Source organism: Schistocerca piceifrons, chromosome 4, assembly GCF_021461385.2.
Source record: "Schistocerca piceifrons isolate TAMUIC-IGC-003096 chromosome 4, iqSchPice1.1, whole genome shotgun sequence".
NCBI lineage: Eukaryota > Metazoa > Arthropoda > Insecta > Orthoptera > Acrididae > Schistocerca > Schistocerca piceifrons.
Genome location: NC_060141.1, coordinates 602152338 through 602173875, shown reverse-complemented (window position 1 = coordinate 602173875; position 21538 = coordinate 602152338).

Genomic DNA, 21538 nt, shown 5'->3' with positions numbered 1-21538 from the left:
AACTAGCCACATTTTTATATGCAAATTAGTCCGGTTGATAGGAAATTTAATTAAATTTCAATTAAATCCATTCAAAAGCTGGCATGTTTATTTACAGCTGAATTGCAACAACAGTGATTGCGTAGATGATTTCTTACTCTTCTTTTATCTCGGTACTTGCAGACATTCCTTGCTTGTATACCGGGCATGCAGAGAAAATACACTGAAGAGTCAAGGAAACTGGTACACGTGCCTAATATCGTGTAGGGGCCCCGCGAGCAGGCAGAGGTGCCGCAACACGGCGTGGCATGGACTCGACCAATGTCTGAAGTAGTGTTTCAGGGAACTGAAACCACGAATCCTACAGGGCTGTTCATAAATCCGTACGAGTACGAGGGGGTGGAGATCTCTTCTGAGCAGCACTTCGCAAGGCATCCCAGATATGCTCAATAACGTTCATGTCCGGGGAGTCTGGTGGCCAACGGAATTGTTTAAACTCAGAAGAGTGTTCCTGGAGCCACTCTGTAGCAATTATGGACGGGTAGGGTGTCGCATTGTCTTGCTGGAATCGCCGAAGTCCGTCGGAATGCACAATGGGCATGAATGGATGCAGGTGATCAGACAGGATGCTTACGTGCTTGTCACCTGTCAGAGATGTATCTAGACCTATCAGGGGTCCCAAATCACTCCAACTGCACAAGCTCTACACTATTATAGAGCCTCCACCAGTTTGAACAGTCCTCTGCTGACATGCGGGGTCCCTGGATTCATGAGGTTTTCTTCATACCCGTACACGTTCATGCACTCGATACAGTTTGAAACGAGACAATTTGCGGAAGGGTTGCACTTCTGTCACGTTGAACGATTTTCTTCAGTCGTCGTTGTTCCCTTTCTTGCAAGATCTCTTTCCGGCCACAGCGTCGGAGATCTGATGTTTTACCAGATTCCTGATATTCACGGTACACTCGTGAAATGATCGTCCGGGAAAACCCCCACTTCATCGCTACCTCGGAGATCCTGTGTCCCGTCGCCCGTGCGCAGACTATAAAACCATGTTCAAACTGACTTAAATGCTGATAACCTTACATTGCAGCAACAGTAACCAATCTAACAACTGCGCCAGACACTTGTCTTATATAGGAACTGCCGATCGCAGCACCGTTTTCTACCTGTTTACACATCTGTTTGTTTGAATACGCATGCCTATATCAGTTACTTTGGCGCTTCAGTGTAAGACACTTCAACAGAAGAACCGCACAATCCTTTCTGGTTTAGGATGCCAGCCCCAGGTGCTGGACTCAGGTAAGCGGACGGATGATGGACCGACGGTCGGCCACTTCCTGGAGGGTACTATCTATCAGGTGCCCACTGCTTTTACTGACGTGAAAATCCGCGAAAAGTTTGCCTGGTAGAAACAATGATTCTTTAAATAACACGGCCAATTTTTAGAGCCATTACTAAGTGAAAACTTTCAAGAGGAGATCTAGACCTCGAAAGTTTTCTTTAAGACGCGGGCAATCCTTGTTTCGGCCACCTGTTTAGCATGTAGCCCAACACTATATTTACTTTTTCCTTTTCTATTTTTCTTTTCATGTTCTTGTGCTGGAAAACAGCGCGTCAAAAGCACCAGGAGTCAGATATCTGGACTGGGTGGAGTATCGTGACGTAAAATGTTTAGGTGCAAGCGTCTGGCAGAGGGAGTTTAGTACATTTGATTGAGAGGACGGATTTTCCCTACACTTGTGGCATTAGAGTGGCGTCTGCTCAGTTTTTTGATTTGGCGGAAGAAAAATGTTACTTTTCCGATTTTGAACAGCTGCTTGAGTTACGTCAAATGTTCACAGACCTGGCGCACTCTGCGCTTTTTCAACACATCGGATTCTGCTCTGGATAGAATGACGTAAGATTCTGCTTGCAGAGAAGACCCTGTGGCTTCTGCAGCAGAATTACTTCGCATTTTACACTACGTAGAGCTACTTCGAATTCTGCGAACACCTTTGACAGTCTTCAGTCATGATGCTTCAGTTGGAGATTTCTCCCAGCAGATTTCTGGTTCAGGCCTCGTTCGAAGAAGATGCAGTGGTGGCGCGTACATAGGTGCACGTAGAAATCCATCAGCCCCTCCCACGCCAGCAAGTTCACGCTCCAACTGTGGTGAGATTTACGGGTGGCAACGGCTAGGAAGGTCTCGATGAATTTAATAATCCTCAATAATTTCACGGCTATGTTCCACCTGGCCTCCACATCAAGTTCTCTTATATTCGTAGCACGATAAGCAATCTCTGTCATCGAGGTGATGATTTGGGTGAGTTCAAATTTAATATTTTAGAGAGCTGTACTTACCATCACTTGCTTCCCTTCCTTAACTTTCTCAACCATAAGTCATTTGAGTCTAGTTTCTTTTGTGTTTATTGTTTTTGTTGTCACGTTTCTAGTAACTTTTATTGTATTACTTGACAGTGTTTAAACGAAGTCAGTTTATGTCAATAAGCTCAGGAATACACATACATCAAAAAAAGTTTTGCATCACCTCGGTTATGAGAGTTCCGGAACCTGTACAGAAAATTGGACTACAGATCAATACAAACATCATTTCCGCCCTTTTTATTGCTCATGGAAACCACACATTGCATGTTGTACCACCATCCAGTGAGACCTTCAGAGGTGGTAGTCGAGACTGCTGTACACACTGGTTTCTCTAATACCCAGCAGAAGATTCTCTTGTATTGATGCATGCCTGTGTTCGTCGTGGCATACTACCCACGAGTTCATCAAGGGACTGTTGATCCAGATTGTCCCACTACTCAACGGCGACTCGGCGTAGATCCTTCAGAGTGATTAGTGAGTCACGTGATCCATAAACAGCCCTTTTCAATCTATCCCAGGCATGTTCTATAGGGTTCGTGTCTGGAGATCTGCAGAACATGTTGGCTATTCTAGTCGAGCGATTTCGGTATCCTGAAGGAAGTCATTCACAATATGTGCACGATGGGGGTGCGAATTGCCGTCAATGAAGACGAATCCTTCGCCAATATGGTTGTACTATCGGTCGGAGGATGGCATTCACGTATCATACAGCCATTACGGCGCCTTCCATGACCACCAGCGGCGTACGTCGGCCCACATAATGCCACCCCAAAACAGCAGGGAACCTCCACCTTGATGCACTCGCTGGACAGTGTGTCTAAGGCGTTCAGCCCGATCGGGTTGCCTCCAAACACGTCTGCAACGATAGTCTGGTGGAAGACATATGCGACAGTCATAGGTGAAGAGAATGTGATGCCAATCCTGAGCAGCCCATTCGGCATGATGTTGACCCCGTAGGTACCGTGCTGCATGGTGTCGTGGTTGCAAAGATGGACCTCGCCATGGACGCCGGGAGTGAAGTTGCCCATCAAGCAGCCTATTGCGCACAGTTTGAGTCGTAACACGACGTCCTGTGGCTATACGAAAAGCATTATTCAACATGGCGGCGTTGCTGTTAAGGTTCATCCGAGCCCTAATACGTAGGTAGCAGTGATCCACTGCAGGAGTAGCCCTTGGGTGGCCTTAGCGAGGCATGTTATCGACAATTCCTGTCTCTTGTATCTCCTCCATGTCCAAAAAACATCGCTTTGGTTCACTCCAAGACGTCTGGACACTTCTCTTGTTGAGAGTCCTTCCGGGTGCAAAGTAAAAATGCAGACGCGATCGAACCGCGGTATTGACCGTCTAGGTATGGTTTAATTACCGATAACAAGAGCCGTTTACCTCCTTCCTCGTCGAATGACTGGAACTGATCGGCTGTCATACCCCCTCCGCCTAATAGGCGCTGCTCATGCATGGTTGTTTACATCTTTGGGCGGGTTTAGTGACATTTCTGAACAATCGAAGGGACCGTGTCTGAGATACAATATCCAAAGTCAACGCTTACCTTCAGGAGTTCTGGGAACCGGGTTGATGCAAAACTGTTTTTCATTTGTGTATTTTACCCGTGAATTTCATTTCATAGTGAGTCTTCCCTGTCTATAGTTAATGAGACATTGTGATTGCTCTCCCCCTTCCTCACATATCCGTTGCTGGGCAGAATAAACGGTTATTATATCCGTTTGCGCAGTTTAATTATCGTGTTTATCTCTCTGAAATGTAAGCCCAGGATGGTTTGCCATGAAGGGGAACAAAACGGGACACAGAATTTCTTCGAGATAGCGCTGTGCTGTAGAGGTGCTGCGGATGGCAAACAAAGTTGTCCTGCTATGAAAATAAATGACACCACAGACCATTACTCCTGGTTTTGTATGTTCATCCTTTTAGCAGGTGGTCTCTGGGACGACGGCCGTTTACCATCGTGACAAAAAATAAAAACACCTACAGCCGTCCTTATGATTTTAATTTACTTTGTCGCTACCAGTTTCAACTTTTCAGTGCGTCATTTTTAGGCTGTCTTTGATGCGGTTCAGGTTGATATGATCCCCATGCATAACACATTAGATGCCAGCGTTGCTGGATACGCAGATAACTTGTCAGCACTCCAATCATCAACTGCCAACAGGTCAGCACGACCCCAGACAGATAGCGAAGAGGCATGTGTTGTGCCTTCCTCTTATAAGGCCAATAGTGACTAGAACTGGTAAACCGCTATTTGAAGCTCGAGATTAGTTGCGATTTCCACGTGCAACGACTTTCCTGGGCTGAAAACCCTAAATTTACAATCTTTTGTTACACCTCAAGCGATAATAACTCAGATTGTTCAAAGGAAATGACAGGAAAAATCAAGTGAACTTTGAGGCTTAATTCCGTGCACACCAGGAAGTAACTCATCGATCACAGAGTTGTCAAACATATCTTGCCTTGTTGCCAAATCTCAGTTACGGTACCAGCAGGAAGAAGACGAACCGATGTGATCCTACAGCGCGCTTGGAAGTGACCATAGCTGGCGTCTCAAAGACGCGGCTGCATCGACCTGGAATACGTAATGCGTCCGATTCGCATTTCTGTAACTAGGTTTAGGGACTGGAGCGCAGTTACTAATAATAATCAGAACTGACTGCAAAAAAAGTAAGTGCCTGAACCCACGCATTGCACTTCTGATAGTTGATTCCACCAGACCATTGTGGCCACATTTTCCAGCCCTAGGACCGTGCTGTAACGGATGATGTGCTTATCTTACAAAATTAGTCACGGTGGGAAAAATTCGAGTCTATTAAATGGTTAAGTAGAAGTAAGCTTCTGACGTGGAGATTCTGCTATTACCACGTCAGCAGGATGTAAAGACTCTTCCAGGCATCATAGCGTCGATGTGGAGCGATTTTGAAGTTTTCACTAATTCAGGAAACTTCTTAGTTCGAGAAAATCCAGTGTGAAATGTGAAGTTACCAGATAATTCAATTTTTACAATCATTATTACTATCATTTTCTTCATACTGCTGCTGGAACACATGTGCTTGAAGATCATTTAAGGCCTTTTGTTCATTAGAAGGGTAGTTGCCCTAGAACAGGTTCTTTCCGTTTAAGTAACCCAATGTAGCGAAGACTGTTTGCCAGTGCTCTTTCTCACCGGAAAATAAATTCACTCATTGGGCTCCATAAGTACACTGTAACAGTAATTTCTGTGTGTTTGCAAGGCATACGAATTGTGGATTTTAGTGGTGTTCTCTCTTCCATTTATGTATACAATATGCCTGACCTAAACGGGCCCTTTATTATTACAGGCTCTGGGTAGTGCAACATCATACTGACCACAGTAATGTGATTATACTGACAACCTCACTGTTCGTTTTACCTGATATTGTAATCATTTAAATAAAACCACATGACCTTCCAGTGGGAGACATTTTGTCCCCCTTTTCCTTCTGTCAAATTTGTGACTAAGAATTTTGCCTTCCAACCATTGAAATGCGGCAGAGTACGGCCAGTAAACGATTCACAAATCACGATTTAGTGCTGTTAAGACGATTTCTTTAAACATTGGCGGAGCTGAAGGAAATTAGTTTCTTCTTAAATCGTGTTATGCAGCAACATTCACAGATATCTCAAATAGGAAAAGCTCTTTATCCAGGTATGAAGTTTGTAAAACAAACACAGTTTGTGTCACGTTCATCTTTTCATCTGATAGCACTGCGTATGTATTTTATCTAAGAGGTATCACAAGTACTGTTTCTGTAGCAGTTGGAATCATTGGTTGAAAACGAGTTTAACACCAGTGGGTACAGCACTGCTAAATTTTCAGAATGATTATCAACCTAAGTCTGAGTTCATCCACAAACTGAGGCGTATTTATAATATTGAAGCTAGACTGTGTATCCTTGTCTTCCTTGAGTGGGCATTGGAAGGCGGTGACACACACGTATACAATACAATGAATACTTCAAACCCTATAGTTAACGTGGCTCTCATAAACTAGTATTGTTTTTTTAGTTATTCTGGCTCTTAAGCGTGCAATATGTGTTGTAGATACAGTCTTAGACAAAAAAAATGTACCGCCGAGTCGTTCACGTAAGGTGGACAATACAGTCATGTTCGCCTCTGAATTCTATGTTAGGCAATATGCTCGATCTGGCAACATTGTAGACTGATACACTTCCTGGAGGAACTCTTGACTGCAGTCTGAGTACATCACTCTTGTCTACGACCGTAGTGTTGAGGTAAAACGCGAGACTAGCTAATACGATGTCTGGTAACCAAAAGCACACGTCGACTAAATTTTTGTCGCCCCTTTCCTCTCGGTGCTGAAGCTATGAGTAAAGTTCAAGCGAATCTACAATATATTACGCTTTCTGTCACATTGGTAATAACAATTTGGTTCTACAATATCTTAGCGAGAGATTTCTTTGTTGACCATCTGCCTCTGAACCCCGCATGCGTCTGAGTTCTCTGGAACCCGTTTGCTCCCTAACGGCGGGAGTGAGGCACTGCACAGCCACGCCTTCTCCCGACAACGTCTGCTCCACTCCTCACTCTCTATGGTGTAAAAGCTTTGATGTTGTTGAGTGGTGACCCATAAAATTTGTCTACGATTTGTGTTTCACACTCGATAGCAATGGAGGCACAAAACCGTTTCTTATGGGTATTTTATTGCACTAGTATGCAATACATTAATGTGGCACGGAATTATTCGTTGTTTCTGATACAGAGAGCTATAATTAAAGCATCACATCCTGTTCTTTTTCCTTTCACAGGAGATTCTTCAAATTATTTATTTTGGTCATGGATTCATATGTGGTAGTCAAGGCACAGAGAGTAAATGCAGTGTAATGTGTTTGGTTTCCTTCTTTGATTCCCTATGGTAAATGTATGCGAAAAATTATGTCAATACCTTTCAGAACCTACTCTGTAGCTACTAAGGCAAACTGCTTGTTTTGAGGTCCATATATTAAATAATGGAGAAGTGAACGCTGTTCAAAAGTGATATTTAAAATATTCAACTGGATTTAAGGCGACAAAATTGCTCATATTTGAAGCTACCCAGAGAAAAAGTACGTTGCTAGAGCCGCTGTTAGAAAATGTTTGCAGAGAGCTCCTAATTGCTACTGTGGAAATTTAGCAGAGAGGCCCTGTAGTAACCAAGAGGTTCATTTCCTTCATACTTATTACCGTGGCATGTGAGTCTTAAGTGAAGAACGATATTGAATTTCGTATCGTTGACGGTCGATTCGAATTTCTTCAGAGATGCTTGTATTGTGAAGCAGCTTGGCAGTCAGAAAGCCGTGATCTATGACCATTAACACAACTGACTGTGTCAAGCTACCAAGAGGATTTGATGTGTAAAGGTTTTCTCCTGATTTCGCTACAGAATTTTTTCTGGATATTCGCAGCTCCATAAAATAAATCAGAAAAAAAAGCTCATACACGCTGGCCCCTACCACGGATAGAACTAACGATTCATTGAGCCGTTGCGACACGAGACATGGGCGGTACCAATGGGGCTACGAACACACTGCTGCCAACACGCCACTCTCATCATAGTGTCGGTCGCTCAGCGTCATAATGCTTCAAAGATAATAAAAGTTATCACTTATGTGGAGAACAGCATTTTTCTAGCCAAAAAATTGAATTTTCTGTCTCAGTGTCTTAGATTACATGAGGATTATATAGCACGAGTCATTCAAATGGAAAGGGAATATCAAGTAAATTTGGTGAGTCAATGCAGTACTATATGCGGAAGTGATTGCACTGTCACACTGTTGCCAAATGTTTTTGACGATGTTGCCAATTCTCAGCTCTGCTAGGAACAGATCTGTAGCGTTATGAGAGGAGAATCCCGTGCTCGTGTCATAGGCGGATACGGAGAGGAGGCGCGGGGTTTGGTTAATATGCAGCGTTTTCTCTTACCAAATGTGTCAAACTTTGAGGTGTGTAATCTTCCATCACGATTACAGTTTCCCAAAATATATACGAATAAAACACTTACCTTGTTACTTTGTGACAAAAGATTATCTCAGTACAATAAAAAGTCTTTGGAAATTAACATCTCACGAAAAGTAAGATAACAAACACTTTGCACCTAGAAATCGATTGCATCTATGTGCTGTCTTGTGGTCATACAAGTAGAATTTCATGAATTGCACGAGAATGTAGAAAAATGATGGTGCGAATGGAAGCTGTAAGAAACACAGTTAACTAGTTGTTCTGTACTACGTAATAATCAATTCATTTGAAAATTCATAAGAGAAGAAATTTAAAAAAATGATCATTAAGACAGAAACTAAAGTGCAGATGCGGACACTGTGCAGATCTGCGTTTTTTAATCTTCAGAGCTATACAAATAATGTATGCTAACCAGCGTATTGCTTACTTTCGTAGTGTTTCCCTCTTGTTTAGTCTTCTAATGATGAACAGGATCCACAACCATGAGTCTGATTGTTTCTTTGTTTCCTTCCATCTGCTATCTTTGTGTGCTATTGTTCGCTGTTCAAAAAGCAAAATATTATGCCTGCTCCCACGAGGTGTTAAAACGAGGTCGCAAGAAGACTAACGAACTATAATCAAAATACAGTGAGACGCCAATTTGTCTGTCGTGTTGGTGTTGAGTCGACAGAAATTGTTGGGTGTTATTGCCCGCATCACTGGCATCCCGTTGTCGTCTTTCCTTATTGAGATTTTCATATTACCCTGAACACAAGACGCCGAGATAAATGTGTATATTCTCCGTGACGAAACATCGCACATTCCATTCATCTCATCCATTCGTTACGTGCATCGTCAGCAATGAGTGATAGAAAAGCTGTTGTGAGGTGACGAATAACAATAAAAATGGTAGCAACAGCATATCAGTAATCAAGGATGTTTACTGCATTACAGACGATTAACAAAATAACCAAGAAAGGCTGAGTGTTTAATTGGCGCACTTCATAGGTGTTCTTACCACTTTGTTACTGAATTCTGTTCTCGTTGTTTGCAGAGAGAAAAGAAAAGACCCTGAGCCATACATATCGCTGGTACAACGAGATGTTACCTATTAACTATCCTTGCTTTACATCACGAGACGAACATGGCTTCACCGAGCTGATATTTGAAATACATTTTTGTTTTCTCTGTCTGTCTCTCTCTCTTTTTTTGTTTTTATTTTTATTTTTTGAGGAACGCACCGAGAAGCGCGAATAATAAGTAAGTAGGCATATAACCCGGTTACAGTTATTTTCATCAAGATGCATAATGCAAAAATACAACTTTTAAGTGTATTAATGCGTAATTCCAGTTATTGACAGTCTATTCGTGAGGTTGCTCGCATTCAGTGGGGTGAAACCTATCAAAGAAGCAAGCAAAACACAAATATTTCTTGCACCATGCGCAACACACAAACGAAATCTCGCGTGTTGTCCTATCTATATCACGGAAAACATATCTGATTCACGTTGCTAAATACAGCTCTGTCAGATATCAGTTTGGATGCGTACCAAGTGTATAAAAGTATATCTTCAAAAACGCAGAAAGACACACAGAGGTATTCGGCTGAAACATAGCCATGACCAAAATTGTAACTGGGGTCGACAGCATCGTCGTCTACCACCTTGACAACTCGAACGGTGACAGTGTTCGGCCGGTTACTTACGTTCACTGGTATCAAAGCTACAGCATGAAAACACAAAACTGTTAATAACCCGAAGAACATTAACTTTGGAACCCAAAGAAAGTAAAGTAGTCATCAGTCGGAAGATTGGTTTGAACACCACAGTGCTTTAACATGCACGGTTTTGTTGGAGGTGGTATGCCGTTGCTTTCCTTCGACCTTTGAGTTGACTTACCCAGCCAGTTAATAGGGGAACCTACAGTTTAACGTGGCTTTCTGACCACAGTGCAACTCAGCATTTTTCACATCAACAAACACTGCCAGGGGGGAAATAAGTGTAAAATGGCACATAAAAATCGTGGGCCTGAAGAGGGATCGAACCTGAGACCTTCCTATCCGTAGTCTTGCTCTTTATCACTTTGCCACCACGCAGCTGCTGTTGCAATTTCAACTTTGCATTAAAATTAAGGACCTCTCGTTTGTGCCTGCGTTGGCACTTGCGTGTCCCATAGGAGACCTTACTTTTGGGATTATTCTCGTATACGCGTGTGTAAACGCATTCCGATGGCCACTCAAGGAAGACAAGGATACACAGTCTAGCTTCAATATTATAAATACGCCTCAGTTTGTGGATGAACTCAGACTTAGGTTGATAATCATTCTGAATATTTAGCAGTGCTGTACCCACTGGTGTTAAACTCGTTTTCAACCAATGATTCCAACAGCTACAGGAACACTACTTGTGATACATCTTAGACAAATTACTTACGCAGTGCTATCAGACGAAAAGATGAACCTGACACAAACTGTGGGAAGTTTGTTTTATGTGGTGTGCGTACTGTAAGACATTCGGTACACACGCCATCAGGTTATTTGACTTGTCGCTCCAGCAAAGTAGGCGAGTGTCAGCAATATGTCTCGTGGTCTTATCGTGGCGTGTTTATCTTCTGCCGTTAGGTCAGACGATAGAAATGCCACTTGCACGCTTAGAGTAGCAGATTGAAGGTGACCAACTTTAAACAGAACTTGATTAATTTTCACACACATTTATTAAAATAATAACAAGGATAGACATTACGTAACTTGATTCTGGATGCTGTTTACAACTGACAATCTGAAGCTCCTTTGGTCTTGGTACGTTAATCTTATTCTCACATATCTCTGATACTTGACAAAAGTGTCTACACATTTATCTTCATGGCTGTGTATAGGAATATGGTAATCTTATTAGGCGCAGACTGAAACGTGACTATAGACTGGTACAGACAAATTCAGACTAATGCAGACTAATGCAGACTGACTAATCGGAGTTTTTTTTTTCTTTATTGTTATTTTAAACCTGCACAACAGGCAGGCTGTCAGCAGCAGTCTACGCCGCTCTTCAGCCAGAGGATACACAAAGAGAAGAAACACTGAGAAGACACAGAAGTTACAGAACAGTGGGCAATAAAACAGTAGACACATAAAGACAAACACGGAGCCGTTCACACTCGACGATAATCCGCAGTGCAAGCTGTTGATACGACGCACAAACACTGAAGAAGATGATGGCACTGGTGAACGATGGAGGGTGACGGTGAAACACTGAACACTAAACATGACTGCACACACGAAACACTGATGGCAGTGATCTCCGGCCCGCAAATATCCACTTAGCGTGTGCGAGTCTGGGGACCTGCCAAGAGGGGAACAGGGGTGAGTTGGGGGAGAGGGGAGGAAAAAGATGCCAATGGCTGAGGAGACGGGGCCAGGAGGAGAGGGACAGGGATGGGGAGGCCCGTGGGTGGAGGGGGGAGAAAGGGAGGAGGGAGGGAAAAAGGAGAGAAGGGAGGGAGGGTGCCCAGAGGAGCAGGCACAGGAGGAGGGCGGAAAGATCAAAGTTGGTAGGAGGGGTAGATGGAGGGGAGGAGGGCATCATCAGGGAGGGGGAGCTGGCGGAAGCCACCTTGGGAGAGGGTAAGGAGGGTGGAGAGATGGAGACTGGGAGGGACGAGCGAATACAGGCGCGGCAGCAGGTGGGGGTGGGAGAGGATCGGGGAGATGAGCGGGTGAGGAGGATCGAGTTTGCGGGAGGTGTACAGGATCCGTATCCTTTCAAGGAAAAGGAGGAGGTGGGGGAAGGGGATGAGATCGTACAGGATCCGCGTGGGGGAGGGGAGACGGATGCGTTAGGCGAGGCGGAGAGCATGACATTCAAGGATTTGGAGGGATTTATAAAAGGTAGGGGAGGCGGAGATCAAAGCCAGATGGGCATAACAAAGGATAGGGCAGATGAGGGATTTATAGGTGTGGAGGATAGTGGAGGGGTCCAGACCCCACGTATGGCCAGAGAGGAGCTTGAGGAGACCGAGTCGGGAGCGTGCCTTGGCTTGGATTATCCGGAGGTGGGGAGTCCAGGAGAGGCGGCGGTCGAGGGTGACGCCAAGGTACTTAAGGGTGGGAGTGAGGGCGATAGGACGGCCATAGTTGGTGATATAGAAATCAAGGAGGTGGAAGGAAGGGGTGGTTTTGCCTACAATGATCGCCTGGGTTTTGGAGGGATTGACCTTGAGCAACCACTGGTTGCACCAAGCGGTGAACCGGTCAAGATGGGATTGGAGAAGGTGTTGGGAGCGCTGTGGGGTGGGGGCAAGGGCAAGGAAGGCGGTGTCATCGGCAAACTGGAGAAGGTGGACGGGGGCTGATGGCGGCGGCATGTCCGCTGTGTACAAAAGGTACAGAAGGGGGGAGAGGACGGAGCCTTGGGGCACACCGGCAGAGGGGAAAAAGGTGTAGGAATCTGTGTTATGGATGGTGACATAGGAAGGACGGCGAGAGAGAAAGGAGCTGATCAGATGGACGTAGTTAATGGGAAGGGCGAAGGTTTGGAGCTTGAAGAGGAGACCGGAATGCCATACGTGGTCATAAGCACGTTCGAGGTCCAGGGAGAGGAAGATTGCGGAGCGACGGGAATTAAGCTGTTCGGAAAGGAGATCAGTGAGGTGAAGGAGAAGGTCGTCGGAAGAGAAGGACGGCCGAAAGCCACACTGGGTAACAGGAAGGAGGCGGTGCTGGCGGAGATGCTGGTGGATGTGTCGGGTGAGGATAGATTCCAGGACCTTGCTGATGACCGAGGTAAGGCTGATGGGATGGTAGGAGGAGATGGCGGACGGCGGTTTGGCAGGTTTAAGGAACATGAGGATACGGGAGGTTTTCCACAGGTCGGGGTAGTAACCGGTGGACAGGACTACATTGTAGAGCCTGGCCAGAGTGGAGAGGAAAGAGACAGGAGCTTCACGAAGGTGACGGTAGGTGACACGATCGTGACCAGGAGCGGTGTTGCGTTTTGTGTGGAGTGTGTCAATGAGATCCTGTGTAGTGATAGGGGCATTGAGTTCCGTGTGTGCAATGTTGTCCAAGTACTGGAAACCAGGAGCGAGGGGAGGGACAGAGGTGTCAGTTCGATCGCAGATATCCGGGAAGAGGGAGTAATCGAACTGGGGATCATCGGGGATGGAAAATACATCGGAGAGGTAGGAGGCAAAGTGATTGGCTTTACTAGGGGTGTCAGGGAAAGGGTGATCATCATGGAGAAGAGGATAATAGGGGGAGGGTTTAGTTTCGGTAAGGCGATGGAAGGCCGACCAGAACTTGGACGAGTTGATTGGTAGGGTAGCATTTAAACGGGTGCATGTCTGTCGCCAGTCCCGGCGTTTCTTAGCCGCGAGCAAGTTACGAATGTGTCGCTGGAGTTGCCGGTGGTGTCGTAGTGTGTCCGGGTCACGCATGCGGAGGAAGGCACTGTAGAGACGACGGGATTCACGGAGGAGGAGGACGGCCTGTGGGGGTAAGGTAGGACGGTGGGGGTGGACGGCGACAGTAGGGACGTGGGCCTCCACGGCCTCAGACAAGGTCTGCTGGAGAAAGGAGGCGGAATGGGTGACATCGTCAGGGTGGTGGTAGGTGAAAGGGTGGCTATCGACCTGGGTGGAAAGGGTATCCCAGTAGGCATTCCAGTTGGCACGGGAATAGTCATGGACGTACTTAGGGGGAGGGTCATTACGAGGGTCGGGGCGGGGGCGACGACCGTCTGAAACGGTGAGGAGGACAGGGAGATGGTCGCTACCAATAGGCTCCAGGACATCCACCGTTATGAGAGGATAACATCAGGAGTGGAGTTGGATTCGGGACGGGTGTGCTGGGGGATGGGGATGAGGTCACCTTGAAGGGAGGAGAGGAACCGATGCCACCGCCGTAACTGGGCAGCGGAACGACTATGGATGTTGAGGTCGGCGGCGATCATGTAGGAGGAGAAGGTACGGTCGATGTGGGAGAGGAAATCGAAAGGAATAGGGGTGTTGGGGCGGACATAGATGATGGCGCAGGTAATAGTAAGGCCGAGGAAGAAGAGACTAAGGATCAGGTGTTCGGTGGGGTCGGGAAGGAGAGGTTGGAGCCGAACAGGGATCTGGCGATGGTGACCAATGGCAACTCTGCCACGTCAATTGGGAGGGGATTATCGGAGCGGTGGAGGAGACAGGGTGAGGTGTGGATGGAGTGGTGAGGTTGGAGGAAGGTTTCATTGAGGAGGAAGGCATCCATGCGGTGGGTGGCAAGGGTGTGCAGGAAGAGGTTCTTGTTGGTGGGAAGAGAGCAGATATTGTTGAAAAGGTAACGTTGCTGTCGCGCCATGACAGGGATTTAGACGAGGGTGTCAAGACGGGAGAAGGTGAAATGGGCTTGGTTGATGGAGTAGGTGGCGTACATTTTGAGTTGGAAAATGGAACGGGCAGCTAGGGAGATCTGTTGGAGGGTGTGGGGGCGCTGAAAGGGATGAACATCCTGTAAGATGATGGTGAGGAACCTGATGATGTCCTCAGCGCTGGGGGAGGGGACGAAGGGAATTGCCAGGAGGGGTGGGGGCGTCCAGAGGATGGGCAGGGACGGTGAGTTTAGGAGTGGTCGGAGGGGGTCGAGCTTTACACTTTTGGGAGTAGGTGGGATGGGGGAGATTGCAGGTATTGCAGGAGGGAGGGGATTGAAGGTTAGGGCACTGCCGGAGGAAGTGCGCTTGCCTACAATGCGGGCAGGTGGGGGCCTCACGGCACTCAGCTGTTGGGTGTGCATTATAGCGCAGACACCTCTGACAGCGCAGGGATTGAGGAGGGGAACGGGAAGGGTCGACCTTGTAGCGCTGGTGAAAGAGGAGGGCACCGTCCTTCAGGAGACGGTCAATGGAGGGGGCGTCCTCAGAGAAAACCCGCATAAGGCGAGTGGGACCGGCCGAGTTGAAAATGCGGCGGACCGTCCGCACCTCCAGTGTGGGATGCGCCTTGAGCTCCGCCAACACCTCCTCCTCCGTGATCGACGGACTGAGCCGAGTGATCACGGTGGTGAGGGTTGGCGGGCGACGCGGGGGTTGGGGTTGGCGGGTAGGAGATGGAGAAGGAGCAGGGGTGAGGGAGGCGTTGGCGCCAAAACAGGTGATGGGGAGGCGGGAGAGGATGTCAGTATGGAGGGTTGGGTTGGGGGAGGAGATGAGAACAGAATCCCGTCTGGGAGGGAGGAGAGAGATGGGGGCACCAGGGAAGTGTTGGCGGAGGAGGAGGGAGAGATTCCGGGCCTCGAGAAGGGAAGGATCGGGACGGGAGAGGAGGTATTTGTATAAAGAGGGGGGGGGGGAGGAGGAGGAGGAGGAGGAGGAGGAGGAGGAGGTGGAGGGCGCAGGGCCAGGTGGGGAGTCATCCATGGCACCCTGGGGGAGGGGGGAAGGAGGACGAGGCGGGGCCTTTTTGGGAGCGGAGGAGGTGGTGGTGCCACTAGGGCGTTTTATGGCGGGAGAAGGGCGGGTGGTGATATGAGGGACGGGAGCTATAGGGAGGTGGTGGGAAGGGACAGGTCCCGGCGTGGACGCAGCAGTCGGCGCCGGAGATGGTGACGGTGAAGGCGACAGCGATGGCGACGGTGGCGGCGGTGACGGCGAAGGCAATGGGGAGAGCTGGGCATGGACAATGGCCCGACGGGCCACCACCCTAGCTGGAGCGGCAGTGACAGGCTGGGGGAGTGGGGGGAAAGGATCAGATCGAGAGGAGCGGGAGGAAGGAGCTGGAGAGGGGGCGACAAAGAGCGAGGGCGAAGGGAGAGTGAGAAGAGGTGGGATGGAAGGAGGGGGTGTGACTGGGCACACCATGTTATAGTGGTGGTGGCGGCGGAAGGGGAAGTATAAACTATGGCTGTGGTGGTAGTGGTGGCGGCGGTCGTGGGGGCGGAGATGACGACAGGGAGAAACAAAAACGCACAGGACGAAAAAGAAAGGACACAAACTGGGGACAGACGAAGACGAAGACGGACGAAGACCAGCGACGGCGACGGCTGCTGCTGCTGCGGGCGGGGTTGGCTGGTTGGCTGGCTGGCACACTGAGGAGAATGTTTCTCACCAGCTCCCTAAGACATGTACACAATTCATCAGTGAACACAGCCTAGTGACTAATCGGAGGTCTGTACACTCGTTATAATACCTCGAGCGTTCAGGTATCACTGCGCGAGTGTGATACGCCAGAAGAAAAGGTTCTACGTTAGCAGCAATCTCATTGGCTGCGTAACATATTAATACGCGGATCGGTGGAAGCAGAACGGACGAGCGCTACGCCTGCGCTGTTGTGCTTAGCGGGGCGCGCTCTATTGGGAAAGTTGTGTACTCGCTGACTACGCGGAACTATGTACACAACATTTTACAACCTTCGTACCTGGATAAAGAGCTTTTCTTATTTGAGATATCTGTGAACATTGCTGCATAACACGATTTAGGACAAAACTAAATTCCTTCAGCTACGTCAATGTTTAAAGAAATCGTCTTAACGGCATTAAACCGTGATTTGTGAATCGTTTACTGGCCGTACTCTGCCGCATTTCGATGGTTGGAAGGCAAAATGATTACTGACAAATTTGACAGAAGGAAAAGGGGGACAAAATGTCTGCCACTGGAAGGTCATGTTGTTTTATTTAAATGATTACAATATTAGGTAAAACGAACAGTGAGGTTGTCAGTGTAATCACATTACTGTGGTCAGTATGATATTGCACTACCCAGGGCCTATAATGATAAAGGGCCCGTCTTGGTCAGGCATATTGTATACAGAAATGGAAGAGAGAGCACCACTAAATTCTACAATCCGTATACATTGCATACACAGAAATTACTGTTACAGTGTACTTATGGAGCCCAATGAGTGAACTGCATATTTTCTGGTGAGAAAGAGCACTGGCAAACGGTTTTCGCTACATTAGGTTACTTAAACTGGTGTCACTCAGAGCTAGAATTTTTTGTCAGCGACAATGAGTCGGATGCGGGTTTTGCAGCTGTGAAATACTTTCCTACATTATAGAAGCGAATATTAAATTTGAACTAATATTGCAAAAATGTTGATCTTGGATAGCTTAGAATGAAAAATCTTTGTTTATTGCAAAGGAAAACAATTGTTTTTCTAAATCATTTTCTGTCTTACACAATTTGAAACAGGTCACGTCGACCAAATCATATGGAACAACTGACAGCGACGTATACCGGAAGGCAATAAGTTCCCTTGGCTTTTGGTTTGGCAGTATTCGACAGCCATTTCTAGGCGCAAGTAAATGAAGAAAGGCAGCGCGTTTTTGTTATCAAGTAACGTCTTCGTCAATTACTTAAGTTTTAAGGTAATCTACGAGTAATTGCTGATGTTTGATATTAACATGAAAAGGATTCCGTGGACACGGAAAGAACCTGTTCTAGGCAACTACTTCTATGAAACTTCCTGGAAGATTAAAACTGTGTGCCCGACCGAGACTCGAACTCGGGACCTTTGCCTTTCGCGGGCAAGTGCTCTACCATCTGAGCTACCGAAGCACGACTAACGTCCGGTACTCACAGCTTTGCTTCTGCCAGTATCTCGCCTCCTACCTTCCAAACTTTACAGAAGCTCTCCTGCGAAACTTGCAGAACTAGCACTCCTGAAAGAAAGAATATAGCGGAGACATGGCTTAGCCACAGCCTGGGGGATGTTTTCAGAATGAGATTTTCACTCTGCAGCTGAGTGTGCGCTGATATGAAACTCGGGACCTTTGCCTTTCGCGGGCAAGCACTTGCCCGCGAAAGGAAAAGGTCCCGAGTTCGAGTCTCGGTCCGGCACACAGTTTTAATCTGCCAGGAAGTTTCATATCAGCGCACACTCCGCTGCAGAGTGAAAATCTCATTCTGGAAACATCCCCCAGGCTGTGGCTAAGCCATGTCTCCGCTATATCCTTTCTTTCAGGAGTGCTAGTTCTGCAAGGTTCGCAGGAGAGCTTCTGTAAAGTTTGGAAGGTAGGAGGCGAGATACTGGCAGAAGTAAAGCTGTGAGTACCGGGTGTGAGTCGTGCTTCGGTAGCTCAGATGGTAGAGCACTTGCCCGCGAAAGGCAAAGGTCCCGAGTTCGAGTCTCGGTCGGGCACACAGTTTTAATCTGCAAGAAAGTTTAATATCAGCGCACACTCCGCTGCAGATTGAAAATCTCATTCTGGAACTACTTCTATAATGACCAATGATATATAATGATCATTTATGATCTTCAAGAACATGTATTCCAGCAGCGTTATGAAGAAAATGATAGTAATAATGATTGGAATAATTGAATTATCAGGTAACTTCACATTTCACACTGGATTTGCTCAAACTAAGAAATTTCCTGAATTAGTTAAAGCTTCAAAATGGCTTCACATCGACTCTATGACGCCTAGAAGAGTCTTTACATCCTGCAGTCTGGTGTGAGACGTTCCCCAGCGCGGGGGGGCTCAATGGTCGGCCGAACCGCACAATAACCCTGGGTTCGGTGTGGGACAACAGAGGGGTGGAGTGGTTTGCTGTAGCCTATTGTGGCGTTGTGAACCACTGAGGACTACGGCGAGGACGAAGCTTCTCCATCGTTTCTAGGTCCCCAATACAGTACAATACAATATGTGCAACAAATTATTTGGACGATATTGTCGCAGCAGGTCGTACACATGAAGTACACATTGAAAATTTGCGTGCTTTGTTAGCTTTGCCTAAACCGTCAAAATAGAGTTCAAGGAATTCTTTCAGTAACGAGCTACACTGTCTTTTGTATTGAATGCAGTCACTGACAACCCATTTCCAGAATTTGAAAGCCAGACAATTCAAACGAACCAAGGTCAAATATGTTCTCACAATCGCGCGATTGTAGCACTGTAAAAGTCACAGGTCACGTATGCGAGTGATACATGGCAGGCGGAGTACATTTTCCGAGAACAGGAATGTCTTTTCCATTATACACCATCAGGTGCGTGCTAGTTTTAGACAGGACTGAGGAGCATAACAGTTTATATGTGTTACTATTCAGCAATTTAACAGAGACACTCGTGTCCGATTGAAATTTAACACGTTTTCCACTAATATGCATTTGAACAAAAGTTCGTTGGACTGGCGTAGCACTGAAGAAACTGTTTGCTTGATAGTTCTGCTAATGGCTGCGGCAGGCTTTTAATACACTGCATTGATTGCATGGGCCTCGTGACTAGATTTTTGTGAGTGGACGGAATTCTTATGTTAGTTTCGTTGCAAACATACGGACTGTACGTGACCTTTCTTGCGTAAGTGTAACACTGTGGTTTTCTGGACGGGCAATCTTGGCGTTTGTGCTCTGAATAGCACTGAGGGCATGACTTAATTCTGTTCACATGCGTAGAGAACTGTTTATCTGGTGCTGCCTAATGGTACGGTCGTGAGCGAGGGGCGCTCAACCCCACAAATTGTTGGCTGCTCAAATTTAGCAGCCGCTACGGCACCTGAATCATACTGATAGTATTTGCACTATGTGTTGTAATGATGGATCTGACTGTTTGAAAATCTGTTTTCTAAGTATGACGTAAGTTAAATTGTACAAGATCGCATCACCTCAACATTTCATCAGAATATAAAGAACCACAAGCACATTTGAATTTGCATTTCCTCGTCATACCTTGCAAACCTGTTACCCACTCAAGTTTCTTGCCACGAAAGAATTGGTACCTAGCTGCCACCACATTCACTTGCTGGTCACAATAGTTAGTTAGGGAATCTACAATCTGATCATAGGAAACACTCAGATGGAACAATTTCTCAATGAGGCGAAAGACCGCACTTCATACTGTTAACAAAAAGTAATGTAGTTTCACCATACCTGGCACTTTGTGAGCAATTACGTGGGATCCATACCGTTGCAACCACCCGAGCCACTTCTCTTCTTGTTTATTAGACTGACGAAGAAGCGGTATAGCACTTGGAGCTACAGTTGTTGCCTATAGCACTATATCTGAGGCTTGATTGGCGAGGTACTACTGTATCGTGTTTAACAGCGTGGCTATCTGCTGCGTCTCAAACTGAAACATCTGTGTTAGCTGCATTGCATCTATCGCTTGCAGCTGAGGCTCCTGAGCAGGGGGTGGGAGGGGTGGGTTGCTCATATTGGAATAGACAAACGCAATAAACAGACAACGCAAGCAGGAAAATTAAGCACATAAGCAAAGAAAATTTCTGCAAACACTGAACAGAAAAAACTCTATAAGACACTGTTAAAACAATTAAACACACCCCTGCAAAGAAAAGACAAGGCAGAGATAAGGCTCCAGCAAAACACAAATGATGTTAAATCCAGCCTAGTCGTGAATTATAGGGTTTCAAGGAAACCTGCTTTCTCGAATCGCCAGACAACATTCAAACAAATCGTATTAATGAGTTTTATTACAAAAGGAAAAGATTACAATACTTAACTTTGTCAATTAAACAGATGTGTCACAAGCAAAGGGCGACACGCAAAATAAACAATGTTCTTCAGTATAAACAGTTCCCAAGCCCGTGTTACATAGACTGTACAAGCAAAGTAAATAGTGTCGTTGCTGTTGTAGAACTTGCTAATCTTGAAGCTATTCTTCAACTGGGCCGCGATCAGTCTGGCGTGGCGCTTATGTCCTTACAGACATCAAACACGTCACACAACATCTCAAGTCCTCTATGGGCGTTTGTGTGAGCTTGGGTCCTTTCAGACAGATGAACGTGTAGGGAGGCGGCGGACTGGGCGTGCACCAGATTTGGAGGCCCAGTTTCTACAGGATATTGAGACGAACCCTAATACAAGCTCCAGCGACGTGGCCAACCAACATGGTGTAAGCCAAAAAACGATAATGTGAATCCTTCATGACAACAGCTACTGTCACTATCACATGTAATCCCACGGAGGCCACTTTGAAAGTATTTTGTGACATGGATGCGATGCAGCCTTATACTGTGTCAAGGACGATTTGTTGTTGCTCGCACACCATCCATATCCAGACACATGTTCATAGGATCTTTTTTCCTGCATATCCAGTCAGAAATCTATCAGTTTGTCGGTTTTATTAACGTTCACCTTATATTATGGGTCCAGATCAAGAGCCCTTGATACGATAAATGTCATCACTGAGAGTGTATATCTCTCTGGAGGCGGTTGCATTCCACATTTAAGTAAAGAACTCAAACTTATATCGCACTTTGAATTTGTTTTCACGATATTCCGCTTGCTTGGAACCAGTGCTCTTTCTTCT